The sequence below is a fragment of the Astatotilapia calliptera genome, chromosome 15 (assembly GCF_964374335.1).
Source record: "Astatotilapia calliptera chromosome 15, fAstCal68.1, whole genome shotgun sequence".
NCBI lineage: Eukaryota > Metazoa > Chordata > Actinopteri > Cichliformes > Cichlidae > Astatotilapia > Astatotilapia calliptera.
Window position 1 is genome coordinate 2,827,922 of NC_137436.1, and position 20,673 is coordinate 2,848,594.

General features: G+C 40.9%; 1 long non-coding RNA gene across 1 annotated transcript in view; it reads right to left on the bottom strand.

Annotated features, from left to right (window-relative positions):
• LOC113006527 (uncharacterized) overlaps window positions 1–20,249 on the bottom strand; it is a 30,355-nt gene extending 10,106 nt beyond the window's left edge. The window contains exons 1-2 of the long non-coding RNA XR_013901908.1: window positions 20,057–20,249; window positions 18,672–18,798 (exon numbers count right to left, since the gene is read on the bottom strand). This is a non-coding gene — a long non-coding RNA (uncharacterized LOC113006527). The remainder of the gene's footprint in view (window positions 1–18,671; window positions 18,799–20,056) is intronic.
• Between the last annotated feature and the right edge of the window lie 424 nt (window positions 20,250–20,673).

The following is a 20,673-nucleotide window of genomic DNA, read 5'->3' on the forward strand; positions in this document are numbered from 1 at the left end:
GAAATCCCAGGCTATAATTCTGAGAGCAAGTCGCATCGGGTTCCCTTATCAATGTGTGTTTGTGGAGTCTACTGTACATCTGGGGTCCCCCCTGGGGTAAACAGTGGCTCTATAAGCTCCTTTAGCAGGAGATAATTCCATGAGTAGATTAGTTGGAGGTTTGAGGCCGGTTACACCCTCTGTCCTGCCTGTGTGCCCAACGGTCACTCGTACTGTGGAATCAAAAACACTAAATCCCCGCTAGATCTAGGCTACAATGTCAGAGAGTGACAGTCGGATCCCCACCCCCGAGAACCGACACAGACACACTACTCAGAGACACAAATACACACTGAGATACGCTGATAAACACTGTTCCTACTGTAAGCTTTGTTGATAGCCAATATTTCATGGATACAACTTCTTCTGTCAGCTTTATGAACAGACTATGCAGGATCTCTTGGTTTGGGAGCAGCGCTGCAGAGTCCCACAGTCCGACAGTAAAATCTAACTTTGAAGAAAGCAGGAACTTAAAGGACTTGTGTGGTAAATTGTCCTCTTTTAGTCTTTTACTCTTATTAACAGGGTCTATTCAGCTTTATCTCTTCCCTGACATTAGCCAAGGTCTAAATAATTAATGTATTGTAGGAGGTATCTTTTCATTTTTTCACTTGATGCATTTCTTTTGTGACCATCCTTTTTCACTCTGGCAGACTACTGCACACTATGTGCTTTTGGGAAGAATTCAAATCTTTTAAGTAGATTTATTTGATTATTATTTATTAAATTTTTTTTTTTTTTTTTTTTTTTTTAGAAAATTCCAAGCAGTTAATATTGAAATCATTGTCGAAGGTATAGAATGGACAACTGAAAAAAAACAAACTTTTTGGAAGGATTGTGCAGAAATGAGTTCTGAGATAACATTAGCAAAAGATTTGTTAATTTATTACATTTGAACTGACCTAAATATTGGATTAAAATATAAAATGTTGAACAAAGTTTCTTTAACCTCTGGACTGGTTGCTTCACCTCCCAGAGGTTTCTTCCTGTTAAAGGGGAGTTTCGCCTTCCCACTGTCGCCAAACGCTTGCTCAGAGGGGGTCATCTGATTGTTTTCTCTGTATATTTTAGGGTCTGTACATTACAGTATAAATCATCATGAAGCACTGTAGCTGTGCCTGCGTGTGTATCAACACAAATGTAAATGTTAATTTAGTTAACTATTAAATAATTAGCTACACCAGAGTCATGTAATGTGTCAAAAATGTGTACACTTTTTTTTCTATGGAGAAACAGTTTTTTTTGTGTGTCAAAATGGTTACAAAAAACCAAATAGTTTGTTTTGTTTGTGTTTTCTTGTTTCTTGGTCAACATGCAACAGCCATTCCCCATACTGGGAACACTATTTCCAACCATATGCAGTGCTATATAGCAGCCTCAGCACCAGGAAGACAATCCTTACCAACATCAGCATCTTGCAGCGCTGCAGATAATGAAAACAGCTGCTGATGTGCTGAAGCTCCCTGTTGTTATAGCGATTGCACTTTTAACAGTATTAAAAACAAACTGCGATTCAGCTCTTGCAGCAGCTACAATTGAACATTTCTGTAGACATCTAGCTGTTGTGACTATTCTATAAACCCCGATTCTTTTGTCCCCATGATAGAACAGAGAAAACCCGACTCATAGTGGTCAAAACATTTTATATTTCTTTTTATTCAATCATCTTCCAGAAGAGAGAGACCCCTGCACCGCCCAAACGCCAGTTGCAGGATCTCTAACATTAGAATCTCAACATGTGTCTTATATGGTGTTATTTCTGTACTTCAGACGTCACACAGTTTCGATACCAACATTCCTTATATGGCAAAGTTCCTCTTTTCTGTGTCTTATTTATTAATATGCCTGTGCACTAAAACTTCCTGTGCAGCTTGCAAGAACTTCCCCTTTCTAAGGTCTGTTGCCAGGGCAACCTGTCTAAACTTAATCTCACTCTGTCCGTTCCCCATATTCTGCAAAGTATATTTGCAATTTCTATTTAAAATTTCTAATTTATAACTAAGTAAATGAGGGACATTTAAGAGGAGAAGGAATTGTTGTACTAAACTTTCTCTGCAGATTTGAAAACTTTGTGCCTCTGAAAAGAAATTCAGTTGACGGGTTTGAGGGCAATTGTATATTACAAACTGTAAGTAATAAGAGATAAGAAAAAAGTGTGTGTGTGTGTGTGTGTGTGTGTGTGTGTGTGTGTGTTTCTTTAACCCCAATCTTAAGCTTGTTATATCCTCCTCTTGTGTCATTTATACTAATAATTATTGGACTCTTTCAGCCATGGTGGAAATTATGTAAAAGTCACAATAGGCAGGTCAATTTACTTTTTAGTCCAGGCTATCAGCTGGGTGCTAAGAGCGGGCCACAAGTAAACAGGTAAGCAATTTCTACTGGCATTTTTATGATCTTACATACATCAACTTTATTCTGGAACGCTTGCTATTTGGCATACATGGCATATTTGTGCATTTTAAACTCACTTATGTAATAGAGTTGCTCACTCTAATCTTTCATACATGTAGAGGCCTGCAATTATAAATGCCCCGCCCCCTCTCCAAAAAAGTATTTTAAACCTCTCAAGATCTCATTACAAATGGAAACATATAAGCTTGTGCCTATTTTCATTATTTATATGCATCCATCCAGCCATTAGCTATACTCGCTTACCCTTTGGAGGGTTAGAAATGTCATTATACATTCATGAAGATAATCTGACTTTCAAATTGAAAGCAGAAATACAGCTACACACATCTGACATGGAGAGACAATCTAGTGGTGTGATACAGCCCCAATGCTCCCTCGCAGCTTGTGTTAAGCACAGTGTCCTTTCCAGTAAATCTGAGCACGGTGTGAGAGCAAGAGGAGAGTTGGTGGGCCGGGGCTGATAACATGTTGTGATTGGGTAATGGGCCTAATGTCCCATGCAGTGCTTATCCTGCCTCCCAGATGGATGATGAACTGGTGATGGGGGGGGATGCGTGGGTGGGAATGGGCTTCCTTTCCCCAGGGACTAAGAGAGGAGGAAAAACACTTGGATACTGTCTTGTTCATGAGGGCAGGAGAGAGGCATTGATGGAGATGCGATTTGTACAACGTTTAAAAGAAAAGTTTTTCAATAGAGCCGAAAACCCTCCGTGCTTTTCAAATGTGAGCAAAAATATGCCGTTGTGGAGGGCATTCTGTTTAGGCATTCTTACTCTGAGAATGAGTTGCTCATATTTCCACATATTGATTGAACTGTCACAGACCACAAATAGTTGAAATGACCCCTTTAAGAGTGAGAATTATTCTCCAATCAGGCCAACCATAAATAGACTCCCGCAGAGCCCCAGCGGAAAGCAGATTTGCGTGATTGCCCATGCACAGAGCCAAAACATTCAACAAGTACAAGAATTCTTTCTGAGTTTTGGTCCAGGAGGCATGGCGCCAGTGACTTGCTCCCTCTAAGGCCCAAGTCTATCATCTGCTGGGGATTTTGCTCCCTCGCCCAGAATTCAAACAAATCTGAGTGAATGAAAGGTGATAGTGGAAAGAGGGCAGAAGAGAGAGCAAAACAAGGACATGCCGGCACGCCTATTGTAAAAAGGTTTGAAGAATCTTGAACAAGTGTGTTAGAGCTTTGAGAATTCTGCACACACAAGAAGGTGCAGTTAAAAGCCAGGAGAGAGAGCAAGCGCAGAGGACTGAGTAGAAGTCAAAAGGAAGATGAAAGGGGTTTTCTTCTATCCCTCCATTGACCCTGGGGCTTGATTGATAGCTGTCACCTGCTGAGATGGGTATCCACCTAAAGGGCCACAGCTAAATGCATGACTACCGATGTGTGTGTGTGTGTGTGTGCCTGGGACAGGATGTGTTTGAATCTATTCAAAGAAAGCTAGATGAGTCGAGTGAGAGAGACATTCAAATTCACTGCACAACACTATAAACATGCATTATGTGACTATGCATGGGCAAAAACAGGCAGCTGTTCCAGCTTCTAACATGGTAGGGAAAAGAAGCCCACACTTTACTTCAGGCATTCAAGGAAAGTGCCTCTCAGGAGCTGATACTGCTAGTAAATGGAAAGACTGCCTTCACGCTTATGTGTGTGCTTGTGGAGGCGGTTGTGTGTGTGCGTCCGTATGAGCAGGAAAGAGCATTTAGCTACAGAATTAACTGCACATCGATGCACCTGGAGGCTTCTTAGTTTCTACTTTCACAGCTGGACAGAGGACGTGGTGAGTCCTTATGTGTCTAATGAAAACAGCAAAATCTGCAGACACACAAAGAGAGAAGCACATTGCCTCGCGCTACATCTACACACAGTTTTAGAGAATCTGCTCGACTATCAAAAATGTTTTGCTGGAAAAAACATTCACATGGTGGAAGTTAATTAGGTTGCTTTATTCACTGAATTGTCTCTGCTTCTTTGCAGTTAATTGCTGATTTCGTTAGATAACTGTGTCTAAAGCCTTTGATGGAATAAGTTCTGCAAGACACTCCAACCCTGAAACATTGGAATTAAGCGTGAAAAGTACACAGTGTTAAACTGTTTTTCTCCGGCAAGTTTCACTATTATGCTTCCTTTTCTGCACAGGTACCAGTTGTGTTTAAATTTAATTCACTGTTGTAGATCAAGACGTGGCCCGTGGCTTTATTCCCAACTGGTTTGATCAGTATTTGCTTGACCCATAATTTGTTTGAATTTAGTGGCCTGTTTCACTTATACGTCTTAAATTAACAATGACTGTGTAAAAGATTTAAAAAAAAAAGATGACAAATGTATCAAAATATCACCTGACTTTGCAGTCGTTGCAGCTTTAGTGTCTTTCAGCTCATTGTTTTGGTTACCTTTTGTTAGCCTTGTTTCTATTGGTTGCAGGTTGCTACTTAAGCATATAATCACTGATTAACAGAATACACAATCTCTACTCACCAGCCAGCAGACAGATGAACCATTAGTGGAGCACTTCTTCTTAAGAGTCAGATTTTCCTCAGAGGTAAGTGTAGATAAAAACAGAAATGAGAAGGTATAAATATTGGAGTTTCAAATACAAACATAATCAAAGAGAGCTATATGAGTCAGCTGATGAATGAGATCAATGTACTGTGACCTGGGGGACGTTCCGTCTGCATCTGATTAATTACGTATATAACATTTCTAACAATGTTAGAATTGTTACAGCCATTAATCAAATGGCTGTAATGCAAATGCAATGTAGTTATGCAATGTAATGTGAAAAATATTAATGAAAAGTACTATCCAATTCCAAGTGCATTTTTCCTTAGCTTTAGCATCTTTTAGCCAATCATTTTGTTCTTTGTGCACCTCAAATTTACTGCAAATTGGTTTTCCTTTCACAACATTCAGCTTGGTGTCCAGCTGCAGCAGCATGCAGTTTTATGCAGGAAAATGCTGATAATCAGTCGGCACAGAGAGAAACTGAGCACCTGTCTGGTAGTAAAACACTTAAAGTGGGGAAAATAATTATTTGACACCCCTCCCCCACTGAATTTGTAGGTTTGCTCTCTTCCAAAGAAAGGAACAGTCTCTAATTCTTATTGTAGTTTCATTTTAATGGAGAGAGACAAAATATCGACCAAAAATCCAGAAAGACCACATTACATTAAAGTTATGTTTTGCTTGGGGATCACATATTTCCTTTGCCTAATGACCTGCAAATCAATGTATAACTTGGGGGAGGAATCATTGTTAGCAAGCACAGCGGTCAGACATTTCTTGTAGTTGGTCACCAGGTTTGCACATATCTTAGGAGGAATTTTGGACCTCTCCTATTTACAGAACTCTTTAAATCTAAATCTACATTTCTTGGCTGCTCCAGCTTCCTCCACCTTTCCTATAGGATTGAACCACTGAAATAAGCTTTACATTGTCATGTTAGAAAACCCATCCATGACCCATTTTCAGTGTTCTGGCTGAGAAAAGGAGTTTCTCATCCAAGATTTTAGAGTACATGGCCTCTTCCTCTGGTCCCTCGGTGCAGTGAAGTCATCCTATACCTTTAGCAGAAAAACAGCCCGACAGCATGTTTCCACCTCCATCCTTGACTGTGACAATGGTGTTCTTTGGGTCATACACAGTATTTCTCTTACTCTAAAAACAGCGGGTTGAGATGAAGCCAAAGAGCTCAGTTTTGGTTTCATGTGACCACAGCACTTTTTCCAAAGCCTTCTCTGAATTATTTGGAAAGCTGAAGACTTGTACATGCAAGAATGCATGCAATGCAGAATGCGAACGACTGATCGTCCTTTGATATGTCTTTCAGTTCTGAATAATTACACCAACAGGTGTCACCTTGTTACGAAACTTGTGACTGATGGTCTAGTTGCCCATTCCAGCCTTGTGGAGGTCTGTCCTTTGACAGCTCTTTGGTCTTGCCCACAGTGGTGGAGAAGCTGGACAGGTGTGCTTTAAATGCATAATGAGTTGAGATCAGGAGTATCTGTAATTGATTGACTGTAATTTGTGTGCCACGTGGATACTGGATATGAAAATGGTCAGTGTTTGCTGAACGTAGACAATCACTAGCCACTTCATTAGACACACCTTGCTATTACCAGATTGAACCTGACATGGTCCAGGCAGGCCTGATTTTCTTGCCCTCTATTGCTCTCATCCTCTCTCTGTACTCTCAGGTGGAGTATTGGGCTGGTGCTGCTGTGGGCTCTGTCCACAGACAGTCTGGTGGATTCTTCACCTATTCTCGCCTCATTTAAGATCATGCCATGGTGTGGTCTTCTGCTGTTGTAGCTGCTTCAAGATTCAATGTGTTGTGCATTCAAAGATGCTCTTCTGCATACCTTGGTTCTAACTTAATAGTTCTTTGAAGTATTTGAGCTTCTCTTTGTTTCTGTCAGATCAAAGCAATCAGGCCATCCTCCTCATCCGCATCTATAAGACATTTTCACCCAGCACATCAACAGTTTCTGGTACCAACAACCATGCAGCGTTCAAAGTTACTTAAATCACCTTTCTTCCCCAGAGATATATCACCAGGTAGTTGTACTAAGTAGTATACAATATGTTCAAGTATATTTCTGTGTATTTGAATCTTTTTATGCCATTCAAATAAACAGAGGATGAGTTTCGTTCCCCGCTGTGCTGGATTTTCCCTCACCGTCACTCTCACGGGTAGAAAACTCACTTTAAACCTGAGAATAAAAGTGAAATGGGAGCAACGCATGCTGATATTTTATGTACTGTTACACTGCATTCTGTTTTATTTAATTTTGATCTTTTTGCTTTGTTTCCTTTATCAAACCCTTGAGGTTTTCCCTATTTCCTCCTCTTCCCGTACTACACATCTCTCCTTTCTGTGAGGATGCTGAAGCTTCATGTCCGTTTCCTGATGCACAAAACACTCTTGAAGGTCCCCACCCCCCACCCCACAAACAATTCAGCTCTAATGGAAATCTTCAATATTGCATGTAGAAGCCCTCTGGGTGCTGTTGATGGCGTGTAGTTAGAGATTGGTATACAGGAGAGATGGTCAGCTGGAGGAAAGGCAGAAGCTTGCTAAAGTGCAAATAAATGAAAAAACAAGTTGGAAAAGGGGTAAACGTGTGTGTGTGTGTGTGTGTGTGTGTGTGTGTGTGTGTGTTATATGTGTACATTTATATCTAAATCCATAATTAAAGCCAGCATGACAGGAAGAATAGATGTGACAAGAATGAAATATTTTTGTGAAGCCAGCATGAAAATCTAATAACTGCAGATTAATTTTTAAAAACAAATCCACAAATTAAAAAATAAATAAAATGAACAAACGATGAGCTTTCAATGGCCTTTGTAAAAAAGACTTCACATGCACGGATGGGGCAACAACAAGTGAGCTCCATCCATGTCAAACTCGTTTTTATTTCTTAAAAAAAATAGAAACAAATCACCAAAAAGTGTGACGATTGTTGTTTTTCTCCTTCATAAATATTTTGGATCCTTTGCACAAACAGTCATGTGGTATTCATCCAGTCATATTTAATTCATCCCTCTGTAAGTTTTTCAACTGTAAGCCGGTCCTTTGCATGAAAAGCCTTTAGCTCTGTGAATGTGGCCTTGTTTTTCTTTTACAGTCCACGTCCAGCAGGTGAAAGCAACAGCCGGAGGGAATCCTGTTTACTCCCGCTCTATCGCTCTGAAACTGGCTGCATACGGATGCGACTGGATTATGCACAGTATCTTTTTCACACAGCTCTGAGCGACAAAAGACAGGAATAGAGATCTTTGGCATGAAAGGACTTTATCTTTGTTTGTGGCTCTGCAAAGAAGCCGAGTGTACCGCTGTGTTGTTTTGTGGCCTCACCCTTGAAGCTACACAGTCATCTTAAATCCCTGAGAATGGAGACGTCTCAGGTGATGCGATGCGAGCCTTAAATAATATGTCACTTTTTAGATGGAAAGGTTAAATAGGATTTGGTGACCCTTGAACTCTAAGTTTGTGCAACCGCAGTGCCTATTGGCTGGGCTCTCTCAAGCTGTGACAGCAGACCTTGGGCATGCAGCAGAGCTCTTAACCGCTCCCCGATAAACACTCACAGCTCTTGCTCTTTTGCCAGTTCATCTGCCTCTCTTCCCTTTTATCCACCTCTTCCGGACTCTCTCACATCTTTCCATTTATCCCCCCTGGCCCTCCCCTTGACAACCTCTGGCCTCATTATGGGAAAGCTTCAGCGTGCACAATGGTGCATTCTCACAAACAGCAGTGGAGTCTAAGCATCAAAGTGCATCATAATAGAGAGAGACAAAACAGGAAAATGAGAGTGGGTGAATAAGAGTGTGAGAGAGAGAGGTCTGAGGCACTGGGGCTGCTTCAGTGCAACAAGCCCTAGGGAGAGACCTATTTCCTCCCATTAACGACTATTTGCTGTGATCCAATATTTGAAAGGTACTGCAGGAAAAACACATCTACTATAATTCAGCTCAGCTTTCTGGTAAAAATGTCTTTTACAGTGTTTTAAAGCAAAACACAACAAGTTAAAGGCAATATTACTCAGGAGCTTGTGTTTGAAGTAAAAAGAGCCATACGAGGGTTTGGTACACATGGAGAATGCATTTGGCTTGGAGACATAAAATTTGCCTTTCTACACACTGACTGTGAACAACGGGCCTTGGTCTTGCATGTTTTTGCATAACTGTGAGGGCCTTGGAGCTGAAGCACCTGAATAAAATTCAGCACTTATTCATTTTATGTGTGCTGAAATGAGCGTTGCAATCTAATCTCAAAACCGCTTTATTTTAGGAGACATTTTAATGCCTTAGTTGAGTGATGCTCTCCAATGTGCACCAGGGCAGTGAGAATTAGCAGCTCTAAGTGATTTGCTGGTCATTTTACATTCCTATGGCTGCAAATTGGGTGGTGATCAAAAGATAAGACAGTGTGAGCAAATGGCAGAAATGAGCTTTTCATGTAATGTGAGAAGGGCTCCGACTAGAGCCCCTACTCCTAAACACTGAAGGGAGGAGACTCTGGGAAAGGGTAAGTCTGGGCATCCCTGCTTTTTGACTGCTTCCCTCACAACGTAGATCATCACAGCATAGTTTAAATCGTATTTATTTAATAAAAATACAGGAGCAGTGTGTGAAAAAGTGATTACACCTCATTAATCGGTAGCTTGTACCACCTGTAGCAGCAATAACTTCAAGTAATTGTATTGTTTTTGATTTTATCAGTCTCTCACATCATTGTGGAGGAATTTTGGACCACTCTTCTTTACAAAGTTACTTCAGTTATAAAAGCCAATAAAGCTCCAATAAGGTCCCAGCAGAGCATTTCAATCAGGTTGAGGTCTGGACTGACAGCACCTTGATTCTTTTCTTTTTCAGCTATTCTGTTAGAGATTTGCTGCTGTGCGTTGCCCTGCTCCACATCTCAATTTCAGGTCAAGTTTTAGCTGTCAGATACATCCACCTCAAGAATACTTTGGTATTCATGGTCGACTCAATTGCTGCAAAGTGCTCAAGCAAGCCCAAAAGCTCAGCCCTCCACCACCGTGCTTCACAGCTGGTATGAGGTGTTTGCGCTCATATGCCGGGTTTTGTTGCACTGTGTATTATAATATTTCTCACTGTAGAATGATGGACTTCAGATCGTTTGGAAATGGCTTTATAGGCCTTTCCAGACAGATAGGCAGCAACAAGTGCTTCCTAAAGAGCTTTTTGCTTTTATGCTAACACACACCTAAATCCTAAAGACCAGCAAACTGCCAAACCTTGGTTTTATAGCGGTGCTCACACTTGCTGATGATCTTTTAATCAAGTATATTTGATTATCAGTACTTGGCTCTTACTCTGCTACTACTGTTGCCCTCCTGATTCCCATGGAAGAAGAAAGCACGTACTCAGTTTTTCATACACTGCTTTGTATGAAAGAAGTCAGGATGGTGAACCTGATAAGGACCTGATCATTTTTTCTTATTAGGTCCTAATTTGAATAACCTTGAAATTGAAAGAGAGCACAGGTTTTTTTTTTTCTTCATGTGACTATAGGTGCGTTTGCTGGAATAGGCAACTTTGGTCCAGTAAGCATGTGGAAAGGTGTGACAGTAAAAAAGTAGCATAACAATGCTAATATTCTCAAAAGAACATCTTTCCAGTGTTAGCAGGCAACAAGATACTAACAGCACCATCTTATTTTTGTGTGTTAGCTTATATTTGTTAATCAGCATTAAACCCATTTTCATTACACTGGAAGTTGGTCATAAACCAAGTTTAGCAATTATCACATGTACCATTTTAAAGATTATATGCTTGTCATATGTAACAGATTTCATGACAATCCATTAAGCAGCTGCTGAGATATTTCAGTCTGATGGATTTACTGACTTTGATATCCTTTCAACGATGCTAGCATGCTGAAAATCAGTGCTTTGTGATACAGGAGAATAAACCGACCATGTTGTTGAAATGTGTAACTACTTTTTTTTTTCTTTTTTCGCCTAACCGTTCAAAGATTATAAGCATGAATTATCCCTGAGAGATGCTGAACTAGGAATACTGGACTGACCAGTTGTCTTAGCTCAGCACATCAGCCCTGCGGAAACTCAAAAAAATGCAGCAAGGCAGAAAGAAAGACATACATATGGAAATGCTGCGTACTAAATCTCCCTCTGTATTCATTAGATAGTGTTTCAAACCATCTGAGAGATGCCAAAGCTTTTCTTACATTTTTCTGTAATTAGCTGATTACTTCAATTCTGGGATGCGCTCGACTTCTTATTTATTGACAGAATAACTTTACATTGTCTAACACACTGTCTACTCAGCCATCAGCACAGCCACAGAGGTACGAAAGGCAAGCATCCAGACGAGGGGGTTGGCCTGCCAGTCATCCACACAGACATCTAGTCAGACAGGCAGACTTCCATTATGTTTTGGGCCGCGAGTGCTGATTGCTTGCCGCCGCTGCCTATGTCAGGATTAGCCATTGTGGCCAGAGCAGAGTGGATGGGCTCGGAGCCTGAGATGATGCTAAAAACCCTCTCTGTAAGTAACAAGGGGCTGGAGTGTATTCACTGTGGACCGAATAAACATTTACCCAAGATATGCACCAACATCTTTGCTGGCACGTAACCCCACAGGCAAGCAACGGAAATCTCACACATTCAAAATGAAATTAAACATTACATTAACCCACGCACACACACACGCACGCACACACACACGCACACACACACACATGCACACACACGCACACACATATACACTCGCACACACGCACACACACATATGCACATGCACACATGCACGCACACACACACATGCACATGCACATGCACACACACACACACGCACACACACAAACAAAGTGAAACATTACATTGGAAAACAAACAGGCTGCTTTTTCTCATCCCTCCTCCCCCATCCGCCCTTATTTTTTCTCTTTCCCCAGAAAAGTGGCAGGCAGGCAGGCAGTAGGGCTGGACTCACACCCCGTCAGAGTGGTCAGCAGTAAAAGGATTAGCTGGGAGAGAGAGCGTGACGACAGGCCAGTTTTCTGCCGTGCTCTGTCATTGTTGAAAAACATTACACACTCAAAATGGAGCAGCAAGCCAAGCTGCTGTCGACTTAATTACTCCAAGAGCACTTTGTGGCTGTGGCACATTTTAATAATTTCTTCCCCTTCTCACCCCACTCTTTCTGCCCACTGGCTTGGGAGAAAAAAAACCCCAACATCCAATGCCGGAGCTCATGTACCGACTCCTGATTTAACCACTGCACCCCTTTAGCTCCACGTGATTTGTTTCTTTTCCCTTTGTTTGCCTTCTGCTGCAAATTTGTTGCTCCGTCAAACAGTGGGTTGTATGGGTGAGGTATGCAGACATAGAAATGTATTACAGCAGGAATAAAAACAAAACACCACATTAAAAACAGAGAGAAGGTTCATACTTGAATGCGACAGGCAAGCCCACCTTTACTTACTCACACACCAGACCCATTAGAAATCCCTTGGAGCAGCCAGATTTTCCCTTTAAAAAAATAATGCATTTTTTATTTCAGGAACAAGCTCAAACCCAGAGCAGTCCTACTTCTCTTTACTACACACCATGATGCACTTTTCCCCAATGCATGTCAAGTTCAATTAGCTCCAAGATCAAATATTATGACGCGCAAACTGTTGCACTGGCAGCTGCACACAGACCTCCCCCCATGGTTGGGTGCTTTCTACACTTAACTTTCTCAGCAGCATCACTCAAGGCCATAGGACTTGACTCTATGAATTATGCATAGGCTCATATTCAGCTACAGAATATAAGCTAAAACTGTCATGAGCATCTGTGACCAATGAGGATCTGGAGTGGTTATAGAGCACTTCATAGTCCCAAAGGGTGAGGGGTCAAAAGATTCAAGTGCAGGTACATTGTATTGCCAGTAAATGTTAGTGATAGGCAAGATGCAAGTCCTCAGGGAGGAGGAGGGGGAGGAGGAGGAGGAAAGAAGATTTTAGGGTGAGGAGTGTTGACAGCCCTGCAGAAAAGGAAACAAAGGACAAGTAAAGAAGGAAAGTTCTGCACAGGGAGGAATAATAGGAGGAGACAAAGACAGAGAACATTAGTGACGTTAAAGGAGGGGCAGAGAGTCTTTAGCACAGTCACGCAAGTAGGAATTAAAATGTCAACTCAAAAACACCAGGGGGTGTGTGCACAGCGTAGGACAGAATCACGACTCTATCTCTGTGCGGCTGGATCAAACGTACCGCGTATATGCACGAGCACACATGCAGAGGGTTGTCAGGCTATGTTAGCTGTCCAGCGCCTCATTCGGATCATGCAGATAGACTACATATACGCTCATTAGCCCTCAAGAACTGATATGGCTGCAAATCTTTTAACATGATGTGATGTTCTTTCAAAAATACCCCATTTAAGCGCAGACTTTTCCACTTTGCTTTCTCATTTATTTCTTGTGGTGGTATTAAATTGCAGTTACAGATCGCCATGCAACAGTTTCCCACTGAAACTGATCGAAATGAATTTCGTCTGGCCAAGGTTTGGCGTCTTGAGTATTAAATGGCTGAGGGAACACACCCCCCCCCTTTTCCCATAAGGCAGCACAGCGGGGCACATATGGTAAGGTAGATTTATCTCATTCTAAGAAGTGCATTTATCTACTTTAGAAGTCTCTCTGGATGAGATAAATGATAGCACCTGCGGCCACCAGGGAAATTAAATAGATTATTTTCTTAGTGCACCACCATACAGATGGCACAGGAGCCTCAACTTCCAATTCTGTATTCATGCAATCAAGTAGTGGATTACAAGATTGATTTTCTTTTTCTTCTTTTTTTTTTGCCTTTGCTTAACACGGTCCAGCTACCATGTGTCAGAGCTTATACAGTGACAGTGCAGGCACCATGAGTACAACCATGCACTATAAGCTTGCCTGCAACACTCAAACGCTATGCTGTATTTATTCCACTGCTTTCCCCCACTTTTTCATATCTGTCCCTTTGGCGTTAGATCGTGGCAGAGTCACGCACCAGTTCCAGCAACAGACTTAACAGGTTCACAGGGCCAAAGAAAAATGTGTGAAAAAGCAGGTGAGTGGCAAGAAGCCTTGAGAGTGTGAGGTGCAAATTAGGCCGAAGGGAGCACAGATTGTCGAACTGCACAAACAGCCAAATGTGAAGATCTGAAATCAAGCGCTCAAAAATTACATTTGTGAGTAAGCGACTTACAGGCTGCAGCAATATTAATAAATGCATACACTGGCTCTCTCACTCACTCTCTCTCTCTCACACACACACACACACACACACACACACACACACACGTACAGAGGATTGAGTGAAGTGGAACTACAAACCAGACCAAAGAGGAATGAAAACAGATGCAAACCTCTAAGAAACATGCGTTTTACCATCGTCAGCTTCCTCAGACCAGTTTAAATATTTTTGCCAAGATTAATATTATGTGCACTGATTTGCTCATTTGGGGTAAAAACAGCTTGGAAACGCAAAACTGACGAGGAAGTAAGCAATGAGTGATTAGAGATGACAGTCTGAGACTGGCACAATTATTGGCTGTTTGGTTGACACATGCACGATAATTGATCAGAAAACAGAAAAAAAGAGAGCGGGTTCTTCTACCTTTCCCTCTTGTCCTTGAATTTAAAACACACATTCACGTAATAGATGTTTGCTGCGGGAATTATTAAAGTGCCACTGCTATAATTTGTGCGTCATCTCCCTGTGCGTCACTACACAAGGAACCTGCCGTTTATATGCTGGTATTAAGTGTCATTGTTTTGCTAAGAGTCGCACCTGACACTCATCTGACAGTCTAGTGGTTCAGGGAATCACTAGACGGATTGTGCAGTTTGTGTTTGGCATAAAAATGTGTACTGTGGCTAGATCCTTAGATAAATAACTACCACATTCGACAAAGCTTGTTTAATGTGTGTGTGTGTGTGTGTGTGTGTGTGTGTGTGTGTGTGTATTGTGCTCAAATAATATGTTTGGCATTAGCGTTAGTGGCTTCAGTAAAATGAGTTCCCTGGATGCTCTTAATGCCTTTTTTAATATTATTGAATTCAGCTCTTGCCATAATATTCTGCTGCCAACTGCAGTATTATTTTTGGAGTCTTTTGCGAATGCAACTAGTCTAAACTGCACCTCTCATTTTTAGGTGTAACGTCTGTGGGTAAGGTGTACAGAACCACCTTTTAAGCTTCCACATTCATATTTCCTTTGGCCTGCTTGAAACTACTATTTGGAGACTTGAATCTGATTGCCACACAGGTCATTGCGGTTTGTGTTATCAGGTGGGGAGTAGTGGGAAAACATCTCTGATTGTTCACAGTCATGACACCATTCTCAGAATGTTCTTACTTAGGTCACACAGCAGGTGGGAAAGTGTTGTAGTGAAGTGCTGTGAATCACAGATCGAGGTTTGACTTGGTGTGAAACCAACTGGGAATGGTGTCAGTGTAAGTTGTTGGTTCAGGTTACCTACTCAGACGGCACAAATGCCTCTGCACTTAAAACACTATCTGATCAGACATGTCTGCAAAGACCACATTAAATGTGAAACTCCACCAGCCAGTCTTTTTTAGGATTTGCATTGTATGTGTAGCCTGTTTCTCGTGGAATTAAATTCTACTGTTTGGTCAAAGCCGCTGGCATCAGAAAATTACACACACAGTGTCCTTGATCATTTGTGCTGACACAGTAGGGCCAGGTAATAGTGAGACAGGTTAGGGGTTAGGTGTTGAAAGAATTCTCATTCCCAATTAGTAACATAAACACACAGGATAAGCATCTTGTTTCAACATGCAGGGTCAAACCAACCCTTTCCCTAAACCTAGTGAAACAATTTTTGGTGCAACAACATACAAAAAAAGAACAAAAAAGAGAGAAAGAAATCGAGTTGAAACAAGGAAAAAAAGTGGGAAAAAAAAAACATAGATCACAAACAGGACGTGAACCACGGTCTCCAGTGAACCCGTGACCTTCTCCAACCTCATTATACAGACTTTTTCACTCTTCAAAAGAAGGCTGTTATCGCTCTGCATCTAAAAATGCAAAATGCTATAGCCACTGCATCAAGGCACTGATGCAGAAGGGCACCCAGTGCACATCGCTGAGACGCCAGCAGGTTGTAAGCACTTCCCCACTGTCTTCTTTCATCATGTCACATTAAAAAACATTTCATGTTATAAAAATTATCATATATGAACACAATGGATGTATCGAATAAAGCTAAAAGCAAGCATCACTATGAGTTTAATATGGAAGAAGAATGTTGAAAAGACAAATATCACATTAAGGAAGAGTCTTCTTTGTTGCCAGCTGTGCTAATTATTTCATCTTTCTTCACACTTGGATTCAAGTCAACCTACATTAAGTAAACATTAACATTGTTCTGTTGTCATTCCAACTTAGTGAACTTTGTTTAAACCCAGAGAAATCTATGAAAATATTCAATAAAAAAGTCCACTTGTACTCATGCCACCATACAGTACAGTGCATATAATATTATTAGACACAACAGTAATGCTTAACGCTCTCACCCTCTTAATAGTTTTGGTCTAATTGTTTTGGACCTTGACAGCCTTGAAAGCATTGATCTAGCCCACATTTAAATTTGCAGGTAGCTTCAGCACTGGCAGGTGACTCATTAAATCTTAAGTTAGCGTCTCGACCACTCTGGAACAATCTGGCAGCCACCAGTCAGTAGGGAAAAACCTGCTAAAAACCACACCCTGCTACCACAGCTGACTTTTCTGCAAACATTTGCAAAATACTAGTGAAGCTATGAAAAGCGCAAGCCAAACCTATTCCTTCAAAGTTAAAATTGTGCCTATTGAAATGCAACTTTTACTTGGAAGGTGCATTTTGTCAAGTTTCAGTCCATCTCATAGACTAAATGGCGAGCATTTGGTGGCTTTCATGCAAACTACAGGCAACCCCAGGAATCTGCTAACACCAAAAAAAACTATTGCAGCGAGGCTTTTTGTGCAGCACCATCTTTGCGACTGACTAGCCTGCAGTCTCCAACAACTGCAGGCTAGTCAAGCTCCTTTGACCACTTTTCAACTGGTTGTAGAATAAATATTTTCCCTTGTGACCAACCAGGCTTGTGTGAACAAGGTCTTCTTTGACAATTCTTACTTTCATTATAATGAACCTATATAATATTACATAAGTACTAATATTACTGAGTACTGTGACTACATTATTAGCACAGTAACTCATAAATGAACATGATGTCTGCCTGAATTATGCAAATTCTCATTTGCAACTACTATGACTGACTTGACAAAACTCTTTGTTTTGTTCTCATTTGATGTTGTGATCCCAGGCAGGAAGAAAAATATAATAATTCATTCTATTGTTAGTATAGCAAAACAATGCAAACAAGCAGGTGCTTATTCTTGGCTTCTATTATAACAATTCAGAAAAATTCAGAATAAACTACAGAAGTCATGCTTTCTTCTATATGTTTTCCAAAGACAATAATAGAATTCCACTTTCCCACACTGGTTTTGATGTTATTAATGAGGAAAAAGATTTCACGACATATTTTCCCCAAATGTTCATTTTTTTCTGACTTTTAGAGCAGTGTGTATGTCTGTGTCACTATGGCTTCGTGTGCTACATTTGTACTGCAGTGCCTGCTTTTACTGCTGTTTTCATATGGATGGTACATGGACGTTCATATGTTTACATACAACATGCGTGTTTTTTTCGTCAGTATTTCAGTGTTTTTGCCCTGTTGGAGTGCTCTCTTCAACTCGGCACCACTATCATTTAGCCTGTATGCTTTCTTTGAAGTAAACCTCAAAGACCAGCATCAAAGCTTCATTTCTTACAAGAGAGCATGTTGCCTCCTCATGTGAGGAAAATATCAATAAGACTCTTCCCCTGCTATTATGATTTAATGGCTATGTTATTGAATGAGTGGAGTTGAAGAATTTATAATTAGTTTTCCTGGGGAAAATCATTACAATTTGATTAGCTCAACCCTAGTGTTTTACTGCAGTGCATATTTTGCATACTAAGTAGATTGTGTATTTGAAAAGGTTGTGTGTCGTGGTGTGTGTGGTATGCAGGGTGGGGGTTAGGGTAAGGTGCAGTTGTGTGCACCAAGTTGTTGCGTTTGGGTTTTTGGATTTAAGCCTAGATCTGTGCACAAAACCAAAGCTGTCTGTGTGTGTGTGTGTGTGTTAGAAAATATGAACAAATAAAGTTGTTTTGCACAGATTTATTGTTAGTGTGCTGCTTTTTAAAACAAAATGTTGCACTAAAACCCCATTTAAAGGTTGCGATGTGTATAATGTCTGAATGTGGTCTTGCAAAATAAAATGTTGTGCAAGTATTCCTTCGTCTGCTCTCATCAACTCTAAATACATGAGGTGAAGCCACGAGAATTAAATAAATAGTGTGCAAATAATTCTTTTCCATCTGTCCTTACCTGCTGGATTCTTTTATTATTTGAATGTGAAAATCTAGTTAAATACCACTGGTACTCCTGAGTAACTCAAAGTAATGTCAAACAAACCCATGAGAAGAAGAAGAGTAGTGTGAAGAGAATAAAAAGTTTAGTACTTATCATGTGAAAACGCAGTTTTACCATGTAAGACCATGGAGCCATTCCAGGCATAAAAACTGAGTCTTCATTACTCCCATTCTGTGAGAGAAGCTCACCTGTCAGTTGGGCAGTGATGTGTCAGGACTGCTGGATGGTGTCGACAGCCTCTGTAACGTAGCTTCCACTGGACTGTGTCACTTACCATCCCAGCGGAATATAAGTGAGAGAGAGAGAGCTAATTGGCTGAAAAATGAAGTGAAAACAAAAGGAGGAGTCTGGATCATTTAAAGAAGTAAGAACCCCCCCCCCCCCCCCCCACACACACACACACGACTGAACCAACTTGTATTAGCTTAGTTTGAATCATCAAAGTATGATGAGGTAAAAATGAGGTAAAAAATACACTTCTGCAAGTTTGTGAATGGCAACCTGACACTGGATGCAAGTGTTATGCTGGGTGATTTTGGGGATTGACGGGTTCTACTTGCACCTCCTTCTCACAGCATGGTGAGTCTGAGCCACCATGCTGTGAAAGCTGCCACTTCCCTGACTGTCTCTCACTGCCTGAAGAGATCAAACCCAAGCAGATATGCAGATGGATGTCACTGCCCAGTGAGCGCTCCAGTAGACCTGTTGGAAATAAATTACTGTGTGATGATGATACACTGTTGGATACTAACTAATCTCAAATCAGACTCAAATCAAAGGGGGAAAACTGATCCTACTGTCTATAACAGATGATATGCGTATGACTGAAAGTATATCAAAGCATGTGATCAAGCTGCTATTCAATATTTTATCCAATATTTATTTATTTTTCTGTGTTGTGGCTATTTTTTATGTACAGTGAGAGAAATGATTACTTCATCCCCAGCAGAATTTATAAGATTGCTCACTTCCAAAGAAATGAACAGTCTCTATGGTAGTTTCATTTTAACGAGAGAGACAATATCAATCACAAATTCTGAAAGAATACATTACATAAAAGTTACAAATTGCAGGTCACTGAATGAAAAAAGTAATTGATCCTCAAGCAAAGCATGGCTTAGTGCGTGGTTTGCAAGCTACTCTTTGCATAAACTCTAAATCCTTTAGGTTTCTTGGCTGCCGCTTGCTAACTCAAAGCTTCTGCTCCCTCCACAGATTTCAAGGTATGAGCATCTCAAACTAACTAGGCTACTTCATGACATTAATGTGCTTCTTTTTTAGCCACTTCTGTGTTGCTTTGGTATGTTTTGGCTCAGTGTCATGCTGGAAGACCCAACCATGACCCATTTTCTGTGTTTTGGCTGACAGAAGGAGCTTTTGGTCCAAGATTTTACAGTACATGGCCTCTTCCACTGGTCCCTCAATGTGGTGAAGTTGTCCTGTACCCTTAGCAGAAAAACGGCCCCAAAGCATAACGTTTCCTGTTGATTGTTCCAGCTGCCATCAGATCAATAACAAGCTCCTCCTATGTAGTTTTGAGCTGAACCGCCACCTTTCTCATGATCTTTCTTACCTCATGAAGCAAGATCTTGCACAGTACTCCAGACCAAGGGTGATTGGTGGTCATTTTATATTTCTTCCATTTCTGAACAAACGCAAGTTTGCTGCCGATGGTCTTGTAGTCCATTCCAGCCTTGAGCAGGTCTACAGTCTTGACGCTCTTTCCCAGCTCTTAGAGCTTGTCTGTGTAGAAATGTGAATGCCTGTCTGTGCACAGGTGCGCATTATACACAGTTGATTTCAGGAGTATCTGTCATTGGCTGATTGAATATAATAGCTAATCTGTGAAGGGCCAGAATTCTGTCTGGGTTTTCCTCAATTTATAACTTTTATGTAACATGTTTGGGTTTTTTTTGTTGTTGTTATTTTTCTTTGGTTGATATTCTGTCTCTAAATAAAACTAATTTGTGGTGTCCACATAGTGTTCTGTCAGCCATCGAAAATCAACTTGACAGTGCTGACCTTTAAGGGTGGGAGAGTCTATAATGGACAGAAGCTTTAGTTGCTTATTAGCTCTGTTGCAAATTCACTGATATTTAGTCCTCCTTGGTTGGAGTGTTACATGCTCCACAGGATGCAGATAGTTCAAATAGGTCTCCTGGATACACTTCACAGTTCTTGTCCCATCAA